Consider the following 24,789-nt stretch of genomic DNA (forward strand, 5'->3'; position numbering starts at 1 on the left):
AGTTTGAAGCATTAGTATGAACTCATGTTAGGCTTAACATCAATACAGATGCTTATATGCAGAAATGTGTACATGTACAATTAGTATATTCATATGTATTTCCTTGCTCTGTCATCTGAGCAGGCCTAGAAACAGTAACTCTCCAAAAGCAATGAGCACACTTAGTGCTCAGATTTTGGTGTCTAATGCCATTTGTCAGTAAAAGGAACCAGGGTTTCTTGGAAAACTGGTTGATTCTAGGACTAGGGTGGGAAATATACAGAATGAACCTGGATAATCCTACAGTGTCAGAAAGCAAGAAAGTTGTTCAAAAGCAAGCTAACAAACATCCATGGTGTTGGAGGTATATTTAAAGGACACAGGAGCTAAATGAAAGAACTCCCAACAGCCAAACTATAACAATCCGAGCAATCAAATTTGTAAAGTACTATTGGATAGTAATCCAGATTATAAAATAAGTACCAATGAGTCCATACCGATGTAAATAAGTGATTGCATAAATATTAAATGGGGGAGAAGAGACAGATCTCTCATATAGAAGAATTCCAAATGGTTCACACAGGCATTCTGGCCTCAAAACAGTGGAGCGTAACTCCCTACTCCTTAGGTTTGGGCTGTGTATAGTGACTTCCTGCCAAAGAATACAGCATGAAAAGGAGGGGAAAAGGAGTGACTTTACAGTGGAGAAAACTGACAAATATTACCTCAGCTGGTCAAGGTCAACATCAAGAGTTATAAGTCATGTTGATAGTATATATACTTGATACGATGTGATGAACATGGCACTTTACCTCTGTGATCTTCCTTCTCAAAATACATAACTCGAGTCTAATCCTAAGAAAAACACAATAATGGAGGGACATTACACAAAGAGCCTGACTAGTACTCCTCAGATATGTCAAAGTCATCAAAAACAAGGCTAGTCTGAGAAACTCTCATGGTCAAGGAGAGCCTAGGTAGACATGGTGAGCAAATGTAACGTGGCATCCTAGATGGCACACGGCATCAGGAAAAGCTTATTAGAGAAAAACTGAGAAAATCTGATTGAAGAATTGTCAATAGTGTTCAATATTGGTTTATTAAATTTAAAAAATGTATCATACTAATGTAAAATAGGGGAAAATTAATGTAAGTTATGTGAAAACTCTGTACTTATAATCTTTGTAATCTTTCTATAAATCTAGAACTTTTAAAAATACAGTATTTGAAAAATATATATATGTGTCTATGTGTGTATGTGTATCATGCAAGCAAGCAATAACCATAAATAAGTTAGTGACTCTAATAGTATCAAGTAAAATAGAATTTAAGACAAAAATATTTATAATAGATAGAATGTGATATGTCCATAACGTTCATATGATGAAATATTATGCAGCAATAAAAGGGTATGAATACCTACTACAACATGGATGACCCTCAAAAACATTATGATGATTGAAAAAAGCCAGATGCAGAGGACCTATTGTTATAGGTTCCATTTATATCAAATGCCTGGAAAAGGCAAACCTATAGAGACAGCAAGTCAATTAGTGATTGCCTCAGGCTGGAGGTAGAAAAGTGGTTTGGCTGCAAGTAGGCATGAGGGAATCTCTTTGGGGTGATGGGAGTGTTCTAAAATGGGATTGTGATGATTGCTTTAAATTTAATTTTACTGACACTCATTGATGTACGTTTAACATGAGGCAAATATTTGGGGGGGACTGAATCTTCTGATGTGTAAATTATATGTCCATAAAGCTGTTTAAAACTTTAAAAAATTTTTAACTCTGTAGATAAGTTAATGATTAATAAGCAGATTATTATCAATGTCTGCTTTGTTTTGTCTTTTTAAACGTTGTAATGAAATTTTGCCCTACTTTCTAAGAACTTAAATTAGATTTCTCATCCCTTTTTTCTTTGCAGTTGGAGAATGTGTGGCACTCTGCTGAATAAAACAGTTACCCTCTTGTGACTCCTGCTGGTGTGAGGTGAAATCCTTCCCAAATGCCCAAAGAAAGCCGTTTCTAGGATCTTCCTCAAGAGCCATGGGATCTTCTGGTCTTTGCTGAGAATCTGGGAGGCAGACACAACAGCTGAACAACCTTCAGGATGCTTAGAATTCTGTCCCTTATGGCTTACCAAAGGGCAAAGCTAAGGTCAGTTGGTCCTTCCCAGTGGGATTGTAACTTTCATCCAGCCCACAGCTCCATCGTGGAAGCACACCTCAGGAACAGCAAAGCCTGTACAAAGAGGTCATTCATACCTCTTTGCTCTTTGGGTTGGTTCTTTGTGGCCGGTAGACCCCCAATGGGACCTATGAGTTCATACCAGCCTGGATTGAATTATGAGAAAGGTATTAGGTTGGTGGGAAAAAGAGAGATATTCTGATTATTCTTGTTTCCCAGCACTTTGTGAGGTGTCCTGTCTCTAGATCTTTGTAAATACTTCTCCCTTCCGTCATGTCTCTCTTCTACCTGGGGAAATCATTTTCCACCTTCAAGGTTCAACTCAAATGTTCTTTTTTCCAAGAAGCTTTCCTTCACCTTAATGAGGCATACTCTGCTTTGTATGCCTTGGGGCTTGGTGCTCATCTTGGCGTTTATCTTCCTTGTACTGTATTATAATCATGTTCTCAGCCTTAGATGAAGAAGAATATCCTGAGGGGCGGAGTTGAATTGTTGATTCTACTCTATATCCCAAGTACACGGAGTACAATGGCTGACATGGAGAAAGTTCATAATGAATATTTCATTACTGGGCAAGGAATAACTAAAAGAAGAATGAAGAGAGACCAGACTCCAAAAGAAACTTTGTGAAGTTTCCTCTCACCCTATTCCTGAATCCCCCCAGTTAGCCTGGGTTGCCACACCCTTTGTGGGATCTGTGCTATTTCTAGCCCATTTTTAAAAAACATTTTTATTATAGGTTGAAACATGTAACTTTGAAAATGGTCTTTCAAGCTCATGGCTTTCAACCCTAGAATTAGGTTGCAAATATGTGTCTTTGGTTGCTAGTAATGAAAAAAAGATTGAGTGGGGAGAACTTTCCATGGGAAGGACATATAATAATGTTACAAAGAGCAGCCTTTATAACATTGCAAGGGAATATCAAGTTTTTTTCAAATGTTTTACAAAGATGTTGGGTAAGAGGATGACTTCTAGGTCTCACCAGTTCTTTCTCTATGATTCTACTTATTGACTTGCAAACAGGCCACACTGCATTGTTCTTAGCCAAGATAAGCACTTAAAAAATGCATTGGTTCATGTCCTGCCTCCCATATTTGTGAACTAAGCTCATTTCATACTTCCTTCTTCTCTCTGAGCAAAGAATTTACCAAGATAAACAGATACGTAGTATGTCCTGAAACTCTTGCAATGCGCCTCTTTCATAAACTTGACCTCCTTTTCTCCTGATTATACACACCTCTTTCTAGAAATATACTTCTTCCACTGTTACTGTTCCCTGGAAAGCAGTTCTACTCCTAAATTCAATGCACACCTAGATATCCTTGGAAAATTCTTGTTGTCTTGTACTTAATGAAGTTTGACTGGTAGTGTTTCTTTCTTTCTTTCTTTGTTCTAGTATATAGGGTTTTGTAGAAATGTAACCTCCCTTAGTGCATCAATTCAGTATAAATCCACACTTCCTCCATGCTCTCACATAAAAGGCTAATGCAAGGTAGACCCCTGTGTGAGTGACTGTTTCCTCTGTCTCCTGGAAGGTAGAGACAAGGTCTTGTTCCCTGCCTTATCCTCATGGCCCAGCTGTGGGCCTGATACCTAAGAGGCACTTGGTAAATGTGACTTTCAAATTTTAGCCTTTAGAAGCGAGCATGACTGTGTTTAGCACTTGTAGGGCCAGTGTTAGCAGAAGTATGAGAAGTTGGGGATATTTGGGCAGCATTTGAGAATTCATGGTGGCAAGGAAGATCTCTCAGATGAAGAAAGGGAAGGAAGCTAGTGGAAGGCAATAAAATGGGGCAGAGGGAATAGGAAAGAGGAATAAAGAAAGAACTGGTATCTGTCAGACTGGGCTTTTCCTCCTTGCTTGCCCTCAGTTCCAGGACCTGCTGAACTTGTTTGGGTTTTTCTTTGTAGTACCTTCCCACCTGCTCCAATTCTGGTGAGGAGAGTTGTAGTGCAGAATGAGTAATTGTAAGCAGGTGGAGAACAGCAACTGAATGTAAAGGTTAGGAATTTATTTAGCCAAGAAATTTGAAGTTATGTTAAAATGCCAGGCTACATTATAATGTTTTGCTGCTCAAGGGGTGGACCTTCTAAGTGACTAATCATCTTTCCCCTATCAAATGCAGTATGCTCTAATGGAAACAGTCCATGAACAGCCTGGTGTTCCATTTCTCCAAGGTCTGCCAGAGTTGCTGCTGGGTTGATTTGGAGCGTTGGCTGGGTTGGGCTAAGGTTAAGCCAAGAAGGTCTCAAAGTAAGTGGCATTTGGGGGTAACTACTATATGTTTCCAAAGAATAGGTGACGATGACAAAGAGATGTGATCTTAAAGGTATGTGACTTCAAAAGCGTGCAAATTTAGTCTTTTGCCTGATTCTTATTTGTCAAAATAGCCCAGGGGATTCTGACCAAAGGTCTTGTTGGAAGAAAAATTGCAATTTGCCAAATCCTTTTTTTTTTTTTTTAAACTTCAACTTTTTAAAAAGTAGAAAATAAACATTGGTTGGAATGCAGTTGTCTTTTTGTTTAATTGTGAAAACATTTTTAGGATATCTCAAATACCCTCCAAAATTTGGTAGTTAATATTTCAAGTATAAATATTTAAATGAAGTGAGAAACTTGCCTATAGGACAAAATGAGAAATTTTGAGCTCTTCATTTGAGTTCCAGTACTCTTCATTGAGTACCATCTGTATCTTTGTACCCAAGAGCTTGGCATGTAGTGGGAGTTCATAAACATTTATTTGGTAAAGGAGTGGGGAAGCCAAAAACCAACTACATTATCCAATCCTGTTCTGCTGTTTCAGTCAAAGCAGCTAGTTGGCTATACCTAATGGGACCTCAGCATTTTGATTTATTTTGCTATGAAAGTAGGTAGAGTGAGGAGATGGACATAACTTTAAACCACCTATTCTCAATAACAATAAGTCTATTTTATTAGAAATGTATGTGTGCATGTGTTTGCAGGAAAAGCTTGCAACATAACAGAACCAGCTTTCAGAAAATTGACCATTCTGTCTTTTGTAATCAGTACTTCATCCCTTTGTAGTCTTTGCAAATGGGTGAGCAGAGAGCTCCAAGTTTGTTAGAGATTTAATTAAACTAATAGTGGTATCATTTTGTATTTTTCCTGATTACAAAGTCATATTTTTTTTAATTGTGCAAAATGAAAAAGCAGAAAGAAATTAAAACTCAGAGTCACTGCAAGGATATGTAATAGGCAGAATTCTACAGAGTTTTCACTCTAAGAATATGTAATAGCTAGAATTCCAAGATGGCTCCCATGATCCACCCTCTCTGGGGTGTTTCTTGTGATTGCTGATGTTACCTGGAAAAAGGGATTTTATAGAGGTAATTAAGTTACTAATCAATTGACCTTAAAATAAGGAGATTATTCAGGTGGGCCTAAGCCTTTCAAAGCAAAGTTTTCTCTCCCTAGTTGAAGCAGAAGTCAGAGATTTAAAATATGAGAGGAATTCAACATTCCAGCCAACATTGCTGGCTTAAAGATGGAGGGATCGATAAGTTGAAGAATGTGGGTGACATCTAGGCGTTGAAAGTGACTCCCAGCCACCAGCCAGCAAGTGAATGGAGACCTAGTCCTACAACCAGAGAGAACTGGACTCTTCCAATGATGTGAATGAATCTGAAAGCAAATTCTCATACAGAGCCTCCATCTAGGCCAACACCTTGATTTCAGCCTGAGATACTAAGTAGAGGACATAGCGAAGATGGCTCTAGGCCAGACTCCTGACCCACAGAAACTGCGATGATAAGTATATATTATTTATAGCTGCTAAGTTTGTGGTAGTTCTGTAGTAATAAAAGACTAATACAGATTTTGGTACCTGGAAATGTGGTACTGCCCTAAAGTAACATATCTAAGGCCTGGAAGCAGCTTTGGAATCAGGCAGTAGCTGGAGACTGGAAGAATTTTGAGGAATATGATAGAAGAAACCAAAAATTGCCTCGAACAGACTGTTAGTAGAACTGTTGATACTGCAGATGCAGCTGGTGAAAGCTCAGAAGGAATTGAGCATTATAGAGAAAACTTACATTGTTTTAGAGAAAGCCTAAATTACCATGAATAGATTGTTACTAGGAATTTCGGTTTTTATAATGCTTCTGGTGAAGACTCAGAAGGAAGTGCAGAACATGTTATTGGAACTGGAGGAAGGAGGAAGATCCTTACATGGTGGCAGAAAGCTTTGAAAAATTGTGACCTGTAGTTATGTCAAAAGTGGAATTTTTGACAAATCGGAATATATAGCTAGGGGTTTTCCAAGCAAAGTGTTGAAGGAGCTGATTTGCTTCATCTTGTGGCTTATACTAAAATGCAAGAAAAAAAGAAATAATTGATTTATTTTTAAGCTTTTATTTTAATTAAAGTTAGTTAACATACAGTGTTATATTAGTTTTAGGTGTACAGGATAGTAATTCAACAATTTCATACATCACCCTGTGCTTATCACAACAAGTGCACTCTTTAATTGAAAAAAGAAATAATTTGAAGGAAAAAACCTGGTAAATATAAGAGATTCAGGACTGGATGATTTTGAAAAGTTTTAGCTGTTTCAGACGGTGTAAGATTTGAACTGTCAGAAGTGGCTTCTGACAACATGGCATAGAGAGCTGTGTGACTATCCAGCTTTTTGGGGAAACAACAGAAAGACCAGACAGAAAACAGAAAGTATTCAGTGATAGGCTTTTCTAGGAGCTTAAGGGTGTGATCCATAGGTCCCATCAATCAAACCAGAGGGTCTCTCAGAAGCTTAGGGGCATTGTCCCTAAGCCATCTGAGCAGAAACCAAAGGTAAAAGGAGATCCCTCAGAAATATTTGTGGATGTGATTTTTGTTTAATGGAGTGAAACTATGAAATTCATGTAAGGATAATATAACGGGTTGAATAGTTTCCCCCCAAATTCATGTTTACCTAAAATATATGAATGTAATCGTATTCAGAAATGTAATTGAGTTAAGATGAGGTCATTCTGGATTAGCATGGATTCTAATCTAATGACCTGTGTCCTCATAAGAAGAAGAAAATTTGGACAGAATTCTAAGCATTCTGGTAGTATTCTAAGCTAGCCCCTAGATCTCTGCCCTCTGGTGTTACTCTCTGATTATATTGTGTTACATAGGAATAGGCTTTTTACAGATGTAATTGAGGTTACTAATCAGTTGACTTTAAGAGAGAGAGGGTATTCAGGTAGGCCTGTCCTAATCACATAAACCTTTTTTTTTTAAAGATTTTATTTATTTGACAGAGATAGATCACAAGTAGGCAGAGAGGCAGGCAGAGAGAGAGAGAGAGGGAAGCAGGCTCCCTGCTGAGCAGAGAGCCCAATGCGGGACTTGATCCCAGGACCCTGAGATCATGACCTGAGCTGAAGGCAGAGGCTTAACCCACTGAGCCACCCAGGCACCCTCACATAAACCTTTTAAAACAAGTGAATTTTCTCTGAGTGGTCAGAGAAGCAGTCAGAGGTTCGAAACATGAGAAGAATTCAGCATACCATTGTTGGCTTGAAGATAGAGGGAGCTACATGTTGAGGATTGTATTCAGATTCCAGAGCTGATGGTGACCACTGACCAACAGCCCCAGTGTGAGAATGGAGACTTTAGTCCTGCCACCACAAGAACTAGATTTTGCCAACAACCTGAATGAGCATGGAAGCAGATTCTTCCCTAGAACCTCCTAATGAGAACACAGCTCAGCTGACAGCTTGATTTCATTCAACCTTTGAGACCCTCAACAGAGGGCCCACATAAAGAGTATTGGACATCTGAACCCTGGAAACTATGAGATATAAATTTGTGTTATGTATAGCTATAAGTTTGTGGTAATTGGTTATGCAGCAATAAAACTAGTCTGTGCGATTGTATGGGTATAATTCTGTGCATATATATAGTCTTAGGTTATAAAGGGTCTTATATAGTAATGTAAACTTTATCTTGAAAATGGAAAAAATCATTTGAAGTATTTAAGCATAGGATGTTACCAAGTTTTCTCATTAGAAAAATCTGTTTGCAGGGTAGAGATGAATTATAGGGAGCAAGACCAATTGCAGAGAGATCAGACCAAACTCTTCCAGATTTGAGATATCTGAACTGAGTGATGGTGGGATAGAGAGGAGTGCATGGCCTCCTCTCTATCCCACCATCATAGAGACTAAATGATCACTGTGTGTTTGCTTGGACCTGGACTATGAAGAAGGGGGAAGAACAAAGGTTCATGTCCATTTTTCAGGGTTTTGAGGTTAGTTGACTGGCTGCATCACTCAACAAGTTGGGAACCCAGAGGAGGAGCACTTTTGGGAAAGAGATGAACTCAGTTTTTGGACATGTTGTGTTTGAAGTGTATGTGAGGTAGCCAAAGGGAAATGTCACAGAGGAATTTGCTTATCTTGTTCTGTAGGAGATAGGAGATTTGTCTCCTATCTCCTAGACAGAGGCTTGGACAGGTTGGTGCAATGAAATTACTATCAGGAAAAGGCAGTTGAAATTGTTAGCAAGAGAATAGCTGAAGTGATAAAAGCTATGCTATTTATCTGTAAAACTAGGATAATAATTTATCTGTAGTAGTAATACATTAGTATGCAGTCAGGACCAGAGGCTTTCAAACTCAGACATGTAATAGTATAGATGTTGTAAGAATAAAGAATACCTTCTAAGCAAAGGATTTTCAGATATCTCACCCAAGATCTGAGAGGTGAGTGTGGTTTCTTTAATTCTGCATTGAACACTGCCTACACTGATGGTGATCATGTTTCACTTCAAGGATGAAGTCTCACCAGGTTGCAGGAAGCTCTGAGTAGGGACTTACCATGTCTCTTATATTCTAAAATATGTCACACCCAAACTCCTGTATAGTTGATTTATAAGGCTGATGAAACTTCCTTTAGTGGGCCCCATTACCTGTATCTAATTAGATAGGTTCCAGGTACAGTTCCTCACTAAGCTTCCAGTGCCATCTTGCTACGTTGTCCCAAGTTTTGGAATGATGGCTAGGTATCTAGTGTGTATAGTTACACTGGAATGATGAACAGTGTATATATATTCAGTTTAAGAACTAGAAAGGGCTTAGCATGGAAGACTTGACTAAAGCCTTCAACACCAAGTTCATAGAGTAGTCCTGAGAATTAAATGATACAAGGCAGAAAAATGCTTAGCACCCAATAAAAGTTGCTATTATTGTTAATTGTTCTTACTTATTGCTGTTACTAATGCTGTGGTAACTATTGTTGCAAAAGAAGTGAAGACAATACGGGCTGATATTGGGAGAAAGAGGAGGGTTTGGGGAGGTCATGATGAAGCTGAAGAAATTATAGGATGGCAACAACTGGATGAAAGAGATGGATGGTGTTGGTGAGCAGTGGTTAAATTGAAGCTTTAAGAGAGGGAATAGTTCCAAGTAATGACAGGACTCCAGCAACCTGGGATGGACGTGGCAGTATATGTGTGACGTGAGATGAGAAGTGTGAGAAGGAGCTGTGAGATGAAGGTCATTAGCACTAAGGAGGTCAAAGAACCCAGGGGAATCTGGTAGGTCCTCCATGTGACTGTGGAGGTCTCTTGGGATGACAACGTGGCTTGGATGAGAGGAAACAAATGTGAGTAAGTGCTAATTAACATCTTTGATACAAGAAGGAAATACCTGAACTGTATTGGTAGGATCCCCATGCCTGACACTGTCTCTGGATCATGTGGATTTAGCAGAATTGTTCTGTACACTACTTATGCCCTTGGGCAGAGTTTTGTCTATCCTCTAACTTTAGGATATGATTCAATTCAGCTGGTTTCCAGAGAGCTGCTGTGATAGTGCAGTCAGTCCCTGGGTTGGCTGTTTGGAACACATCCGAGGTACTGCACCCTTTCTTCCAGTCCCGGCCAACTGCCCCGCTTCCAGGAAGAAAGACCCCTTAGAGCTCCTTGCCTGAACGTCAGGAGATCTGTTCTCATTCTAATTTAGAATGCAGAGGCTTGTGTTATGACTCATACATTTGAAAAGCCCAAATTAAGTAGTGGTGATCTCAACCATGATTCACTGATGAAAACTGGAAAGTGATTCATCTCCTTTATGTGCTTGTCCTTGGGAGTCACAAGGCTTAGAGGTCTTTCTTCTGAAGAACACACCGCACTCAAGGAAAGACACTGGGCCCTCCTGTGGTGGTATTTTAGTAATGACATGGAGTCACTCACCACATTTTCTTACAAGGCCATTTGTATTAATTCATTTTATTCCCATCTCTAATCTGTAAGATGTTCTTGAGCTGTAATGACTCACTGCTAATAAATTAGGGAAGGCAATGATGCTTTCAGGCCAAAGGTGTGTGTGGGGGTCCATTTAGTAAATCATTGGTGCAGAGTCACAGCCCCGTAATGTGTAGAGACCATAGTGTCTTTCAGATTATCTATTTGTTATCAAGGGGGAACTTTTTTTTTTAGATGAACAACTAGGTTTAAATAAATTTATAAGGTTTTAAGAGAAAATATTAATGAAAATACTTAAAAGTAAAGATGACTTTTTAAAAAAATTTTTAACGTATTTATTTGAAAGAGAGAAAGAACACATGGGCAAGACAGCACAAATGGGGGGAGGGACTGAAGCAGACAGAAGGGGAGAAACAGTCTTCCCTCTGAGCAGGGAACCCAACACAGGGCTCCATCCCAGGACCCTGGGACCATGACCTGAGCTGACTCCAGACACTTAACCGACAGAGCCACCCAGGCACCCCAGGATGACTTCTATTATAACAAATAAGCTGAGAGATTAATGACCCTTTTGTACCAGAAATAGCATTGTATAGAATTAAAATTAATATCCAAAATTAATATCTGAAAAAAAGAGACCATATAATTTGACCACAATAAGTAATTATTTGTTTGCCTACTATGTTCTTAATCACTGTGCTATCTAGGACTAGGTAGGAATTGTTCCTATGAGCTTCCTTAGCACCTTGTATTAACACTCACCATAGCCTGTATAAATGATCAATTCCAGTGCTGTCTGATGTATCTGTGATCTCCACCCAGGTCTTTGAATGCTTATAGCTAACATATATACTGGATTATTTTGTGCCAGACACTGGCTCTAAGCAATAATTAACTTACTTAATATTTACAGAACCCTAGGAATTGAGTCCTTATTCTTATCCATGTGCTTATGTACAAATAAACTGAAAGCAGAAACATCAAAGTGTTGCCCATGGTCATCCAGCATGTGATGGGGGAGCCAGGGTTTAAACCCAGGTAGAATTGCTGGAGTCCATGTTCTTCAACAGTCTCCTCTGTGCATGTCTCTGAGTCTCTTTCATGCCTTTCGTCGTATCCTCGGGTGTACTAGGTGTCATGTCTGGCCACTCAGTCTTACGTTTGTCCCACTTTGGTCTATTCTCTACACAGCTACAAGAATAATGTTTTAAAACTGTTAGATCAAAGTTACTATCTTTGTCAAAACCCCCAGTGACTCCCTATCTCACTTAGAATAAAATCCAAACTCCTACAAGGTCCTACATAATCTGGCTACTGCCTACACAACCTCATCTTTACCATTTCCAGCCTTGCTCACTCTCTTCCACCTACATCATTCTTCTTGCTGCCCTTAGAATGCAGCAATACCTTCCTGCCTCAGGAGTTGGATAATTGCTTTTCTCTCTGCCAGTGAGATTATTTGACTACCTTTTTCTCCATTGATACTGCTTCTCAAATGCCATCTTCTTAAAGGGGCTTTTCCTGACTCTCCTGTCTATTACTCCCAGTCACTGACTTGCCCTTACCCCACTTTACAGCTCTTAATCACTAGCTGAAATTGTACAAGACAATGCCATCTACATGATCACGGGCAATTTACTGTCTTATTCACTGTTGTATCTTGAGCACTGAGAACAAGTGTCTGGTTCCTAGTAGGCACTCAATAAGTATATGTTGAATGAATGCTTGTCTAGTAATAGGTACAAAATTTTTTGAAGGAGTGAATAAATGCATGCAGTCTTGTAGACAATACACAGATAGTTTTAATATGAAAATATTGATGAGTGCATCGAAGAGGGATTCCCAAGTATTTCTAGAGAGAATGGAGCTGAGCTAAGTCTTGACAAAATGGTAGGAGTTACTTAGGCTTAGAATGGATGGAAAGGGTCTTTCAAGGAAAAAAGGGGAAAAAAGGGAAAAAAGATGCAAAGATTTGAAAGTGTGAAACAAGTACTAAATAGGGAATTACAAGTAGTTGGTGTATTCTGGAGCCATAAAATGTAGGCTCCTTTTCCTTCCATAAAGAAACAGAAATGATCCTGGAAACACAGACAAGGGCTACTTTATCTTTCTTCAATACTGAAATAGAAATGTAAAAAACTACAGTTAACCGAACAAAATCATCTTGAACTTAATAATTAATGGAATGGGAGTATGTGGGCGCAGTGGGTTAAGCCTCTGTCTTTGGCTCAGGTCATGATCTCAGGGTCCTGGGATTGAGCTCTGCATCGGGCTCTCTGCTCAGTGGGGAGCCTGCTTCCCCCTCTCTCTCTGCCTGCCTCTCTGCCTACTTGTGATCTCTCTCTGTCAAATAAATAATAAAATCTTAAAAATTTAATGGAATATATTAATTTAAAAGTTGTCACTAGTTCTCAATTTTTTTAACTTTGATACTCCAAGTAACTGATAGCATGTAAAGAAAGAAAAAAAAGACATCCTGAGATGAGGGCAATAATCACAAGCTGTTAGTGAATGAGCAACTCAGGTTAGTCCTATATAATTAATACTTTCTGGGACTGACACCCTGAGCAAGTCATGACCTACTCTATGGCAAGATCCAGGATGCAGGCATCTTTATGGGTGAGATGTGGGGCTATCTCTTACCCCCATTCTTATCTCACTAAAAAAAGAGAAGCAAATTCTTGGTTTTCTTGTTTTTGCTGATTTCTCTACTACAATATAAACTTCTTGAGGGCAGGAACTTTACATATCTCATTCATAACTACATCCTCACCACCTAGAACTAAAGGAACATTTGTTGAATGATCATATGGGTATCCAAATGGAGATGTGTATTTAGCATTTGCATCCATGGGCCCAGAGACTAGAAGGCAAATAAAGATTATTTGTGTTGAGATGATCCCTAACATTGCCAGTGGTTTTGTGGATTGATTTTATATATGGACCTTGTAATTACCCATAAAGGAGACAGTAGTTAAATAAAAGGAAGGCCTGAGTTAAATGTCAAAGAGCTCAGTGAATGAGGCAGAGTAGCTAGGATGTCTGTGAATGATAATTATAATTTGGAATAGAGAGCAATATAGACAGATATCAAAGTGATAAGTGCTCAAATTTAGCCTGAGCATGGAAAATTAATGATTTATGAAAGAATATAGAAGAACCATCCTTCCCCTTACCCTCCAGTTTCCTGGTAAAACTAGGAAGATGGAGGAACATTGTATAACTAGGTTGGGAATATAAGAAGGATTGATGGAGGAACTCAAGGGTTCTGTAGAGCACTGAGAAATAGGATAGCTATGGAAAGAAGAATCACAGTGCAGAAGGAACATAGGATGGCATGGAACATGTGAGGGAATAGTGGATTACAGAGGCTTGCATTTTGGCCAGTTACCAAAGATAGCAGAGATGAGGGCCACAGGTACATTGACTGTTCTTAAGGGAAGGACCATACTTAATCTGCAGCTACTTCCCACACTGTTAATTCTTTCTACAGATATTTACTGAGGATTTGGCAGCTATGTTCCAGTCATTGTGAATACACAGGAGAGTAAAATGGCTCTGGCCCCTTTTCTGGTGTATGCTATATAGTCTAGCAGAACAGATGGATTTAAACGTAGATATTTATGTAATTGTAAATGCAATAGATTCAACGAGAAAATATGTAGAGTGCAGTGAGAATTTATAATAAAGGAATCTACCTTAATCTAGAGATTCTGGGAAATTTATTCCTAAAAGATGCGTAATGATAAACCAAATTATAAGGGTAGACACAGGCAGAGTCTTTGAGGCAAGATGGAGGAGCTACCTGCCATTGTATTACATAGACAGTGTTCTCTAAAATGTAGTGCTCAGTAAAGCTTTAGTACTCTGTTATGTATTATAGCATGGAAAAGTGTGATTTTTGTGTCCAATGTGGTATTAGGTTAAGTTCCTGGTGCAGACATTTAAAGTGCTTGCAAGTGCTGTTGTCATTTGTACATTCTCAATAGATTGGCTTTGACATTTTCCTTCAACATCATAGGTCTGTCTCTCTGACTGACACAGAAAATTGAAAGCATTGTTTTTTAAAAAACTTTGAATTGAATTCAGTCAGCTATCTATTGACAGCAAAATGTAGAAGATTCAGGGAAGGTCAGTGAACTCAATGAAATTACAATGTTATTGAAAATGCAATATACAAAAATAAGGAGATGAATGATAATACAATATAACAATATAGTAGGTGTTACAGAACAGTGTATAACACTTGAGGGGTATAAACAAGAGATACTCTAGAGTCATAGGATGGTGATAATACTGTTTTCCTGGAGTTGTCTGAGAATGCTTTATGATGGACTTGGGCTTGAGATAGTCTTTGAAATCTCTCTGAATAGATACTATAGCCAGATATTTTGATTTTGAAGAAAACATCTTAGAGTTTATAGTAGTTAGGATTATTTTGGTTGCAAAATACATATATTTTTGCAAACAAAATATATTATAGATATCTATATCTATAAAATTATATATGTATATGTGTGTGTGTGTATATATATATATATATATATATATATATATTCTCCCAAATATATATATATATTCTCCCAAAGTGACTTGAACGAGAAAGGAAATAGATTGGCTTACAAAACTATAAACTCCACTAGTAATGCAGACAGCAAGTACAGTTTGATTAAGGACATAGTTTTATTTCTCTTCATATTTGTTCTTAGGCTGCTTTCTTTCATGGTTGCTAGATGACCATCCTTTACAAGAAGAGGGGAAGAGGTTGCACTCTTCTTTACTAATAATGGGGTATATCTTTGCACAATGTTTTAGTGGACAGTTACACACTACTTAGTAAAATCTGTTATCTTTTTTTCACTTTTGTTTTTCATGGAGATATATACGTTCTAAAGCAATAAAGTAGACTAATATTGGTTATGCAATTTACTTATTTTTTTTTTACACATGTATGATATCGTGTAATTACTACCAGAATTAAGATATGGTAACTTCTATCATCACAGATCAGTTTCACCTAGTCTTGAATTTCATGTAAAAGAAATCATAGTTCATGTTCTTTTGTGTCTTGTTTGTTTCAATAAATTGTCTGGGAGATTCATGCATGTAGTTGAATGTATCAGTAGTTCAAATTTTTTGTCAATTACCTGTTGATAAACATTTAGATAATTTCTAGTTCAAGACTGTTCGGAATAAAGCTATTTTGAGCATTCTTGCATATGTCTCTTGGTGGACATATATCCTCATTGCTATTGTGATTGCTGTCTCATGGAGTTGGAAGATCTTTAGCTTTAGTGGATATTTCCAAACCAATTTTTGAAGTGCTGTTACAATTTATATATTAATATATATAAATATAAAAATATTTATATTCTCACAAACAGGGTAAGAGAGTTCCAGTTGCACCATATATTGCCAGTCTTTTAATTTTAGCCATTCTCACGCAGGTGTGATGGTATCTCCTTGTGGCTTTAATTTGCATTTCCCAGGCAGGTAATGATGTTAAGCACCTTTTCATACACTATTGGCCATTTTCAGTTCCCTTTTCTTTGTGATCTATAATACATCTCAGATTCATTTTTATGTATTATGGGAGATAGAAACCTGACATTTTTTCTCAAAAGATAGGAAATTTTTGCACTGATTTGAAGTACCACTTTTATTTTATATTAACCAATCATATATGCATGTGTCTTTCTCTGGACCAACTATTTAGCTCCCCTGATTCATTTGTTTATCAATAATTGAATATTGCGCAGTTTTAATTACTATGGATTTCTTGTATGTTTTGATATCTGATGGGACATCCTCCTTCCTCCTCCCCTTTCATTCTTTCTCTTCCTTTCCTTTGCTCTTCCTCCCCATACTCTTCCTCTCCCTTCTCTTTCTCCCCTCCTTCTTCCCTTCCTCTCCTCCTCTTCCTCTTCCTTTTCCCTTTTCTTCTCCACATCCTTCCTCCTCTTCTCTGCAATATTTAAGCTATTCTTTGACATTTCTCTTCCCAGATGAACTTTGGAATCAGTTTTTTATGACAAGTCTTCCTATTCAGAATGCAGTTTATGTCTCTAGTTACTCTAGTTATGCCTTCCATAAAGTTCTAGAATTCACTTTAGAGAGGTGTTCATCTTCTTTTTAATTTTATTCTGAGCTACTACATAAAATCTGCTTTAATGGGACCTATTTTCATTATTAAACTTTTTAAAAAATAAACGTTGCTTCTATGTAAGAAGAAAATATCTCTCAATCTGTTCCACAAATATTTTATGTATTCTAAAATTTGCTGTTGATTATCTTGGATATTCTAGGTAGACCATTATGTCTCCTGCATGTAGAAATAAAAATCCCTTTACTTTGTAATAATTTGTGATATTTATTTCTTTATTCTTTTTTCTTATATTTCCTAACACAGCCAGGCAATATTAACTACTAATGCTAATAGTATTCCTGTCTTAGATTTTATTAGAATGCATCTATGGTTTAAGAGTTAATAAATATATTCTGTAGTTTGTAATGGATGACTTTTGTTAGGCTAAGGATGTTTCCAGTATTGTTAATTTATTAGAAGCTTTCATCACATTTGTTTTAGAATGTATGTAAGTACCTTTTAATTCTGAAATTATTTTAAACAAAGGGAAAAAAAGAAGTTACTAGTCAGTTTTCCTTGAATTTATAACTGTTCCCATTTTAAAAAAATCTATTTTAATGGTATCTTAAAAGTATTTTAATATTTTAAAGTTTAGAATATAATTTTATAGCTTATAATCTTAGAGTGCTGAGTCAAAAGCTTGAGGATGTATAAGACATGGTTATTAGTATGTGTTTCAATTTGGAAATATTTTTAAAAATATTTATTTATTTTAGAGAGTGTACTTGAGTGGGGTTGGAAGAGACAGAAGGAGAGGGAGAGAGGGAATCTCAAGCAGACTCTCCATTGAGTGGGAAGTCCAGTGTGGGGCTTGATCTCATGATCACGAGATCATAACCTGAGCCAAAATCAAGAGTCGGGTGATGAATTGACTGAGTCACTCAACTTGTAAGTTTTTTAATAGAAACTGATTTTTCTTTTATAAGTCTTTATTGAAGTCCTTTGGGGAACTTGTTAGTTTATGTCTGTTCAAGTCTCTTCTTAGGCAGACATTTTTTCAGATGATAAGCATAGTTGTAGAATGATATGTACCATAACATTATTATCTTCAATAAAAATTCCACAGGTAACCAGAAGATTTTTAATTTTTTAATGTAGGATTTAAAAAATTATATTTTAATAAATTACTTCTATATTACATTCTATTTATAAAACTGTTCCCTAAAAATAAAAGTTTAAATATTTGAATTTTTTCTTTCCTTTGAAAAGTTATGTATTTTTTCTTACAAAAATATCACAGTAACTTTGAAAACAAAATCAAAATTCAAAGAAAAGGAAAACAATAACTCACATTAGTGACAGACATCATTATTATTCTGACATGTTTTTTTCTAATCTTTTCTTCATATATATATGTTTATATATTTGTAATCAGAGTATGCATACAGCCTTTGCAAGTTGTATGTTATACTTTAAATCAGTATCATCTGCATTTTTCTAAGTTTCTATGTTATCTTCATTGTCATCATCAATGGCCACATAACATTTTAAATTTTATAAATGTACTATAATTTTCTCAACCATTTTTCTTTTGTGGGAAATTTAGGTTATCTCTAATATTTCACTATAATAAAGTAAGTTGGGAAATTTTTTAAAGACTAGATTCTTAACAGTGAAATTAATGAATCGAAGGGTTATTTTCTCATTTCTCTTGACGCATTCTTGCAAATTGTTTTCAGAAGGTTTATGCCACTCTGTACTCTCACTTGATACAGGATGCCAACTTATTTTAATGAGGGGTATGCCTATTGATAATTCTTCCAAAAATATAGGACAGGACCAGTTTCACCAGATCCTTGCCAGCACTGGGTATTATCATGTTTTTAAAAGTTTTATTTTACTGTTTTGTAAGATGAAATTTTCAGATCTTGACCTTGAAGATAAATATAACAATATATTAAAAAATATATATATATAACAATATAATCTTGAGGCCTGAAAAATAATATATTTTGTTTGTTTCTCTCACTCATTTTAGCAGTGTGGTATATAGTTTTTGGGTAGCAGGAGCTGCTTACATTTCTAGCCTGACTAAGGAATGTAAAATTGTAAAGCTGGGCCAGCTTTAGTAAAAGCTGCTACAGAAGAAGATATCTCTGTTGGAGAACTGGGAGAAGCCACTCTGAATTCATGGTAGAAAAGGAGATGAAAAACTAATTAATTGTTCTCAAAAGGTGATATTCAAAACCCAGGGTAAACTGCAGGCTATTGTGATGGAGACTGAGTAATTATAATATGAGGTTTATATGGAAGGATCAGGTTTTTTTTTTTTTTTTAAGATTTTATTTATTTATTTTGAGAGATTGAGCAGGGAGGGTTGGGGAGGGGCATAGGGAGAAAGAGAATCTCAAGCAGACTCCATGTTGAGCATGGAGCCCAATGTGGAGCTTGATCTCAAGACCCTGAGTTCATGGCCTGAGCCAAGATCAGAAGTCAGACGCTTAACCAACTGAGCCATCCAGGTGCCCTGGGAAGGATCAGTTTTTTTCTGATCAGTTCATGTTGAGCATTATGCAATGACTACAACTTGAGTGATCATCCTGGCTTAGGGATAGGACTGGGAGCTTCTCAAACAAAATCCAAAATATTGAAATCATACAAAGAACAGTCCAAGATGTTAGAAATACCAACAAATTAAAAACAAAATAAGCCAGAAAAAGAAAATAAATAATAAAAGCAGAAAATGCTGAAACGAAAAACAAGTATATAATAAGATCAATAGAGTAAAAAATTGTCTCTTTAAAAAACAATAAAATTGGTAAGTATCACATAAAAATTACCAAGACAAAAAGTGAGAAGTTTAAAAAGTGAGAAAGAATGTAAAAGGGGATGTTGAAAAGATCACAGAGGAACATTATGAACAAATTCATGTCAGCAAATTTGGAAATTTAAATAAAATACCTATATTTCTAGGGAAATAAAACTTACCAAAAGTAATGGAAGAAATACAAAATCAGGGAATTCTATAACTGCTGAAAAAACTTAATGTGTAGTTAAACACCTTCCTGTAGAAGAAACTTCAAGTTGAAATAGCATCGCCAATGAGTTTTTTATAACCTATAAGGGAAGAAATAATGTCACACAAGCTTTTCTAGAATATGGAGGAAAAAAAGAACACTTCCCAACTTTTTTGGTGAGACTTGCATAACTTTAATAACAAAACCTAACAAGAGCTTGAAAAACAAATAAATAAAAGCCCCTCAGGCCAATCTTTTTTATTGAATATAGATATAAAAATCCTAAATAAAGTATTGGGACACCAAAATCAAGGAATTTATAAAAAGAATAATAAAACCAACCGACCTGGGTTTATTTCCATTAATGCAAATTTGAAAAAATCAATGGAACTCATCACATCAACAAAATATAGAGGACACATATGTTGATGGACACAGAAAAATCATTTGACAAAAGACAACATCCATTTATAATAAAAACTCTCAGGAAACCTGAAATAGAAGGAACAGTCCTTCATCTGATGAAGGGTATTTACCAAAACAAACAAATAAACAAAAATCCTGTTGAAAGCCATCCCTCTGAGATTGTAGATAAGAATGTTTGGTATCATTACTTTAGCCTTATTCTGGTCATTCTTCCCAGTATAATAAAATGAGAGAAAAAAAAAGACTGGAAAGGAAGAAATAAGTTATATTAAAAAGTATTTTAGGGGCGCCTGGGTGGCTCAGTGGGTTAAAGCCTCTGCCTTCAGCTCAGGTCATGATCTCAGGGTCCTGGATTCAAGCCTCCCATTGGGCTCTCTGCTCAGCAGGGAACCTGCTTCCTCCTCTCTCTCTGCCTGCCTCTCTGCCTACTTGTGATCTCCGTCTGACAAATAAATAAGTCAAATATTAAAAAGAAAAAAGTGTCTTAAAGCACTTTACTAAGTTATTTGAAATACAAGGAATAAATAAAATGAAGAAAAATGAAAAGAAGATGGCAGAGGGGCACAAAATAGAACCAGCGATGAGTCCATAAAAGACATGTACCACAGCACCATATTCTCCCAATCACTGGGACACAAATCTGATTCTAACTTTTCTAGCAACCAGCAGCAAAAGAATTCGAATAAATTCTATAGGTCACATAAGATAGACACAGTCTAGTTGTTCAAGAGAAACATGATTTTTTTTTTAAAGATTATATTTATTTACTTGACAGAGAGAGAGAGAACACAAGCAGGGGGAGTAGGAGTGTGAGAATCGATCTCGAGCCCAGGATCCTGGGATCATGACCTGAGCCGAAGGCAGAAGAAGCTCAACGACTGAGCCACTCAGGTGCCCCACATGATTCTTTCTGATGCCAAGACCAGGTAGGATTTTTTTCTTGATGTAAAATATGCACAAAATATGCACTCTGTATGGATATAATTATCTTCTAATCTACGGGCTTAAATTTTTGTCTGTGATTTGATGTCTTGAAGTATAGTTTTTCCTGTTTGTAATTTTATTTGGTTCCTTTTAGTGTTAGTGGTGGTATTGACTATTTTGCATCTACTGAAGAGGAAGCCTATAATCAGGTTAAAAATATTTTTCTCAAAGAATTTTTTTTCCACATAAATTATGGATACCCGAAGAGCCTGTGGAATGTGATGATCTTTTATATCGCCCCTTTTATATAGGCTGGCAACTCAAGATATTGAGTCTCACTAGATCTTAAATTGGTAAGGGAAGAAAAGTAAACGTGTTTTTAGGTGGATTACTTAGACAAGTGACTAATTATTTTCAAAAATTTTGGTGCATTTGGGGCTCCTGGATGGCTTGGTCGGTTAAATGACCAACTCCTGATTTTGGCTCAGGTCATGATCTCAGGGTTGTTAGATGGAGCCCCGCCTTGGGCTCTGCACTGAGTGTGGAGCCTGCTTAAGATTCTCTCTCTCCCTTTCTTTCTGCCCATCTCTCCTCCCCCTGCTTGCTTGCACTCTCTCTCTTTCTTTCTCTTAAAAAAAAAAAAAAAAAAGAAAGAAATTATGGTGCATTTATTTATTCCAAGTATTTAGATGAGTCTTAAAATGTGGCACTGGAAGTTAAAGCTTAGTGATATGGAATAAGTATTCTTTTCATGAAGACATGGTATAAATAATTTTGTATTTAATCAGAGCCTAGTGAGTTAGAAGTCTGATATATTTTCAAACTCATGCCAATTAATGGGATTTTATGACTCCTGCAGATATGTGGTTTTTATCTTTAAACTCTGTTAGTATATTTTAAATACCAAGGCAAAAGAAAATGTTAGAAAAGTTTGAGAATCTATGACTGCCTAGTCCCAGGATTCTATGGAAGTAGAGAAATAATTAATGGCAGGAAAGGGATCTTTGAAATGTAGAAGTTCTGAAAGGATTTTTTTTTTTAAAGATTTTATTTATTTGACAGATCACAAGTAGGCAGAGAGGCAGGCAGAGAGAGAGAGGAGGAAGCAGGCTCCCCGCTGAGCAGAGAGCCCGATGCGGGGCTCGATCCCAGGATCCTGGGATCACGACCTGAGCTGAAGGCAGGGGCTTTAACCCACTGAGCCACCCAGGTGCCCCAGTTCTGAAAGGATTTTTCAAGCAGGGGTGAACTCTTAGAAAAAGAAAAACCACGATAGTCACAAACACCCTTTGGAATTCAACAATCCTGGTTTTGAATCTCCTTTCAACCACTTATAATGGTTGACCTTTAGTAAGTTATTTACTCTCTAGGTCTGTTTATCTATAAAATGCATACAGTGATAATGTCTATTTCATAAGGTTATTTTAAGAACTTAATCAAATATTCATGAAAATTGCCTGGCACCATGTTAAAAAGTAATAGCTGTTATAATTGGTGGTTTTATAGGTGCTAGAACTCTCAGGCGGAGAATTATTATTATTTGATGAAACAAGAACGAAAACTCCAAAGATTTCTGTCCTTTGGAGTGAATAAAATACATTTGTTAAGTAAATGAATGAATATCTGGATACAATGAGTTTTTAAACTGTTAATTCTTTTAATAATATATTCAGTACACGCTCACTGAATACTTAATATGTGACACATGAACTTACTTGGCAGTGGAAGAGGCAGACCTTAACAATATTAAATTACATGTGAGTTTTTAAACTATCACTAGATTTCTGCAAAGTACACCATAAAGACATTTAAACTAGTTGAGTTATGAAGGGATATTATCATGTGTCTTTTGTAGATTTTGAATTGGTTGACAGATGGAAGTTGATTCCATGAGTTCGAAGCAGAATGTGAAACAACATTTGTAACAGGTTTTATTCATCGGGGGGGGGGTGTAAAAATTCCTTTTTTTTTTTTTTTTTTGAGAGTGAGAGTGAGAGTGAGAGAAAGAACGAGCATGCATGCATGCTAGCAAGGGAAAGGGGCAGAGGGAGAGAGAGAGAGAATCTTAAGCAGGCTCCACGGCCAGCGGAGAGCCCAACGTGGGGTGATCTCACAACCCTGAGATCATGACTTGAGCCTAAATCAAGAATAGGATGCTAAACCAACTGAGCTTCCCAGGCACCCTGAGGGAGGGTAAGATTTACTTTGTAGGAGCACATCTTTCCTGTAAAGCTGAGCTACAGGAGGACAAGGTACTCTTCCTTTCTGCTAAGGCTGATCTTTTCAATTGTAATCTAGATCTAGTTCTTCTAAATCCCATTTTATCAACCATGTGAGAAAACTAAGCATCTTTGTGAATGAAGCAGAACTACAAGGAAAATTCCATTAGGGAGAATAATATGATGTGCTTATGAGTCCTATTCCCAGGGTTTAAGAGAGTTCTGCAGTGGGAAACTTCTTTCAGCATCCCAATATTCAACAGCCCAAATTAAAAATTCAGGCCTCACTGAGTGCTATACCAGTTGCTTTACAATACTATGCTTTAGTTCTGTCAGGCAAATTCATTTTCTCCAGAGGAAGCTCGTTGTTTCTTGCTTAAGTTAAAAATTTTTAAGGTAATTAAGAGGCAAATTATACTGTATCATGTATCATCATCATAGATATTTAATGGATATCCACTGGGTAGGTTTAATATGCCAGACGCCATCAATTCTGAGTTTGTAGAGCGGTGTGAGAACAACTGGTTTAATAAATCCAGTGTTGTTATTAAAATGTTTCATTGGTTATATTATTCCAGAGGGACACCAGAACCTGTTGGACCAAGAATGAATGATTTTCCCTGATTGGGTGTTCTATGAAATAATTGAAATAGATGCCATTAAAATAAACAGACTTTCAGATGACTCTTTGAATTGCCCCAACTGAGATGGTAACAAAAGAACATGTATTGGGACACCTGGGTGGCTCAGTTGGTTAAGCAGCTGCCTTCGGCTCAGGTCATGATCCCGGCGTCCTGGGATCGAGCCCCACATTGGGCTCCTTGCTCGTCAGGGAGCCTGCTTCTCCCTCTGCCTCTGCCTGCCATTCTGTCTGCCTGTGCTCGCTCTCTCTCCCTCTCTCTCTCTGACAAATAAATAAATAAAATCTTTAAAAAAAAAAAAGAACATGTATTGAATTCTTACTGTGTGCCAGGACCTGTTCTAAATGTTATATGTATGTCACTTTATTTAATAATCAGAATAATCCTACAAAGCAAATACCACAATCACCCTCATGTTATGGATGAAACTAAGGCACAGAATAGTTATTTGTCAAGTCAGTGCTAGTGAGTGGTGATATTGGACTTGGAGCCTAGTCCGTCTGACTTCAGAGACTGTTTGCTTACCCAGGAGAATGCAGTAGTAGTAGCAGTAATTGTAGTAGTTTAATGTAGTAATAGTATAATGAAATAGGAGGAGGACAGGGAGAAGGAAGAGGAGAATATCTAGAGGTAGAATTAGTAAAATAGTAGCAGCTGCTGAATACCAAGGAGTAGTGGAGCTGGTGGGTGAGAGTGAAGACTGCAGCTAGCCTGCCTTGATCCATATCCTCTCTTCTATCCCAACAAGAAGGGAGACCTTAGGTAAGTCACTTAATATCTTTTTTTTTTTAAAGTATTTTATTTATTTATTTGACAGAGAGATCACAAGTAGGCAGAGAGGCAGGCAGAGAGAGAGGGGAAAGCAGGCTCCCTGCTGAGCAGAGAGCCTGATGCAACGCTCGATCCCAGGACCCTAATATCATGACCTGACATGAAGGCAGCGGCTTAACCCACTGAGATACCCAGGTGCCCCCATTTAATATTTTTGTGCCTCCGTTTTGTCACCTGTGAAATAGTTACTGGGGAAAGGTTAAATGATATAAATACATATGCTTAGACTAGAGCCTGGCACATGATGTGTACTCAATGAATGTTGT

Source organism: Enhydra lutris, unplaced genomic scaffold, assembly GCF_002288905.1.
Source record: "Enhydra lutris kenyoni isolate GAN:26980312 unplaced genomic scaffold, ASM228890v2 scaffoldscaffold9, whole genome shotgun sequence".
Lineage (NCBI taxonomy): Eukaryota > Metazoa > Chordata > Mammalia > Carnivora > Mustelidae > Enhydra > Enhydra lutris.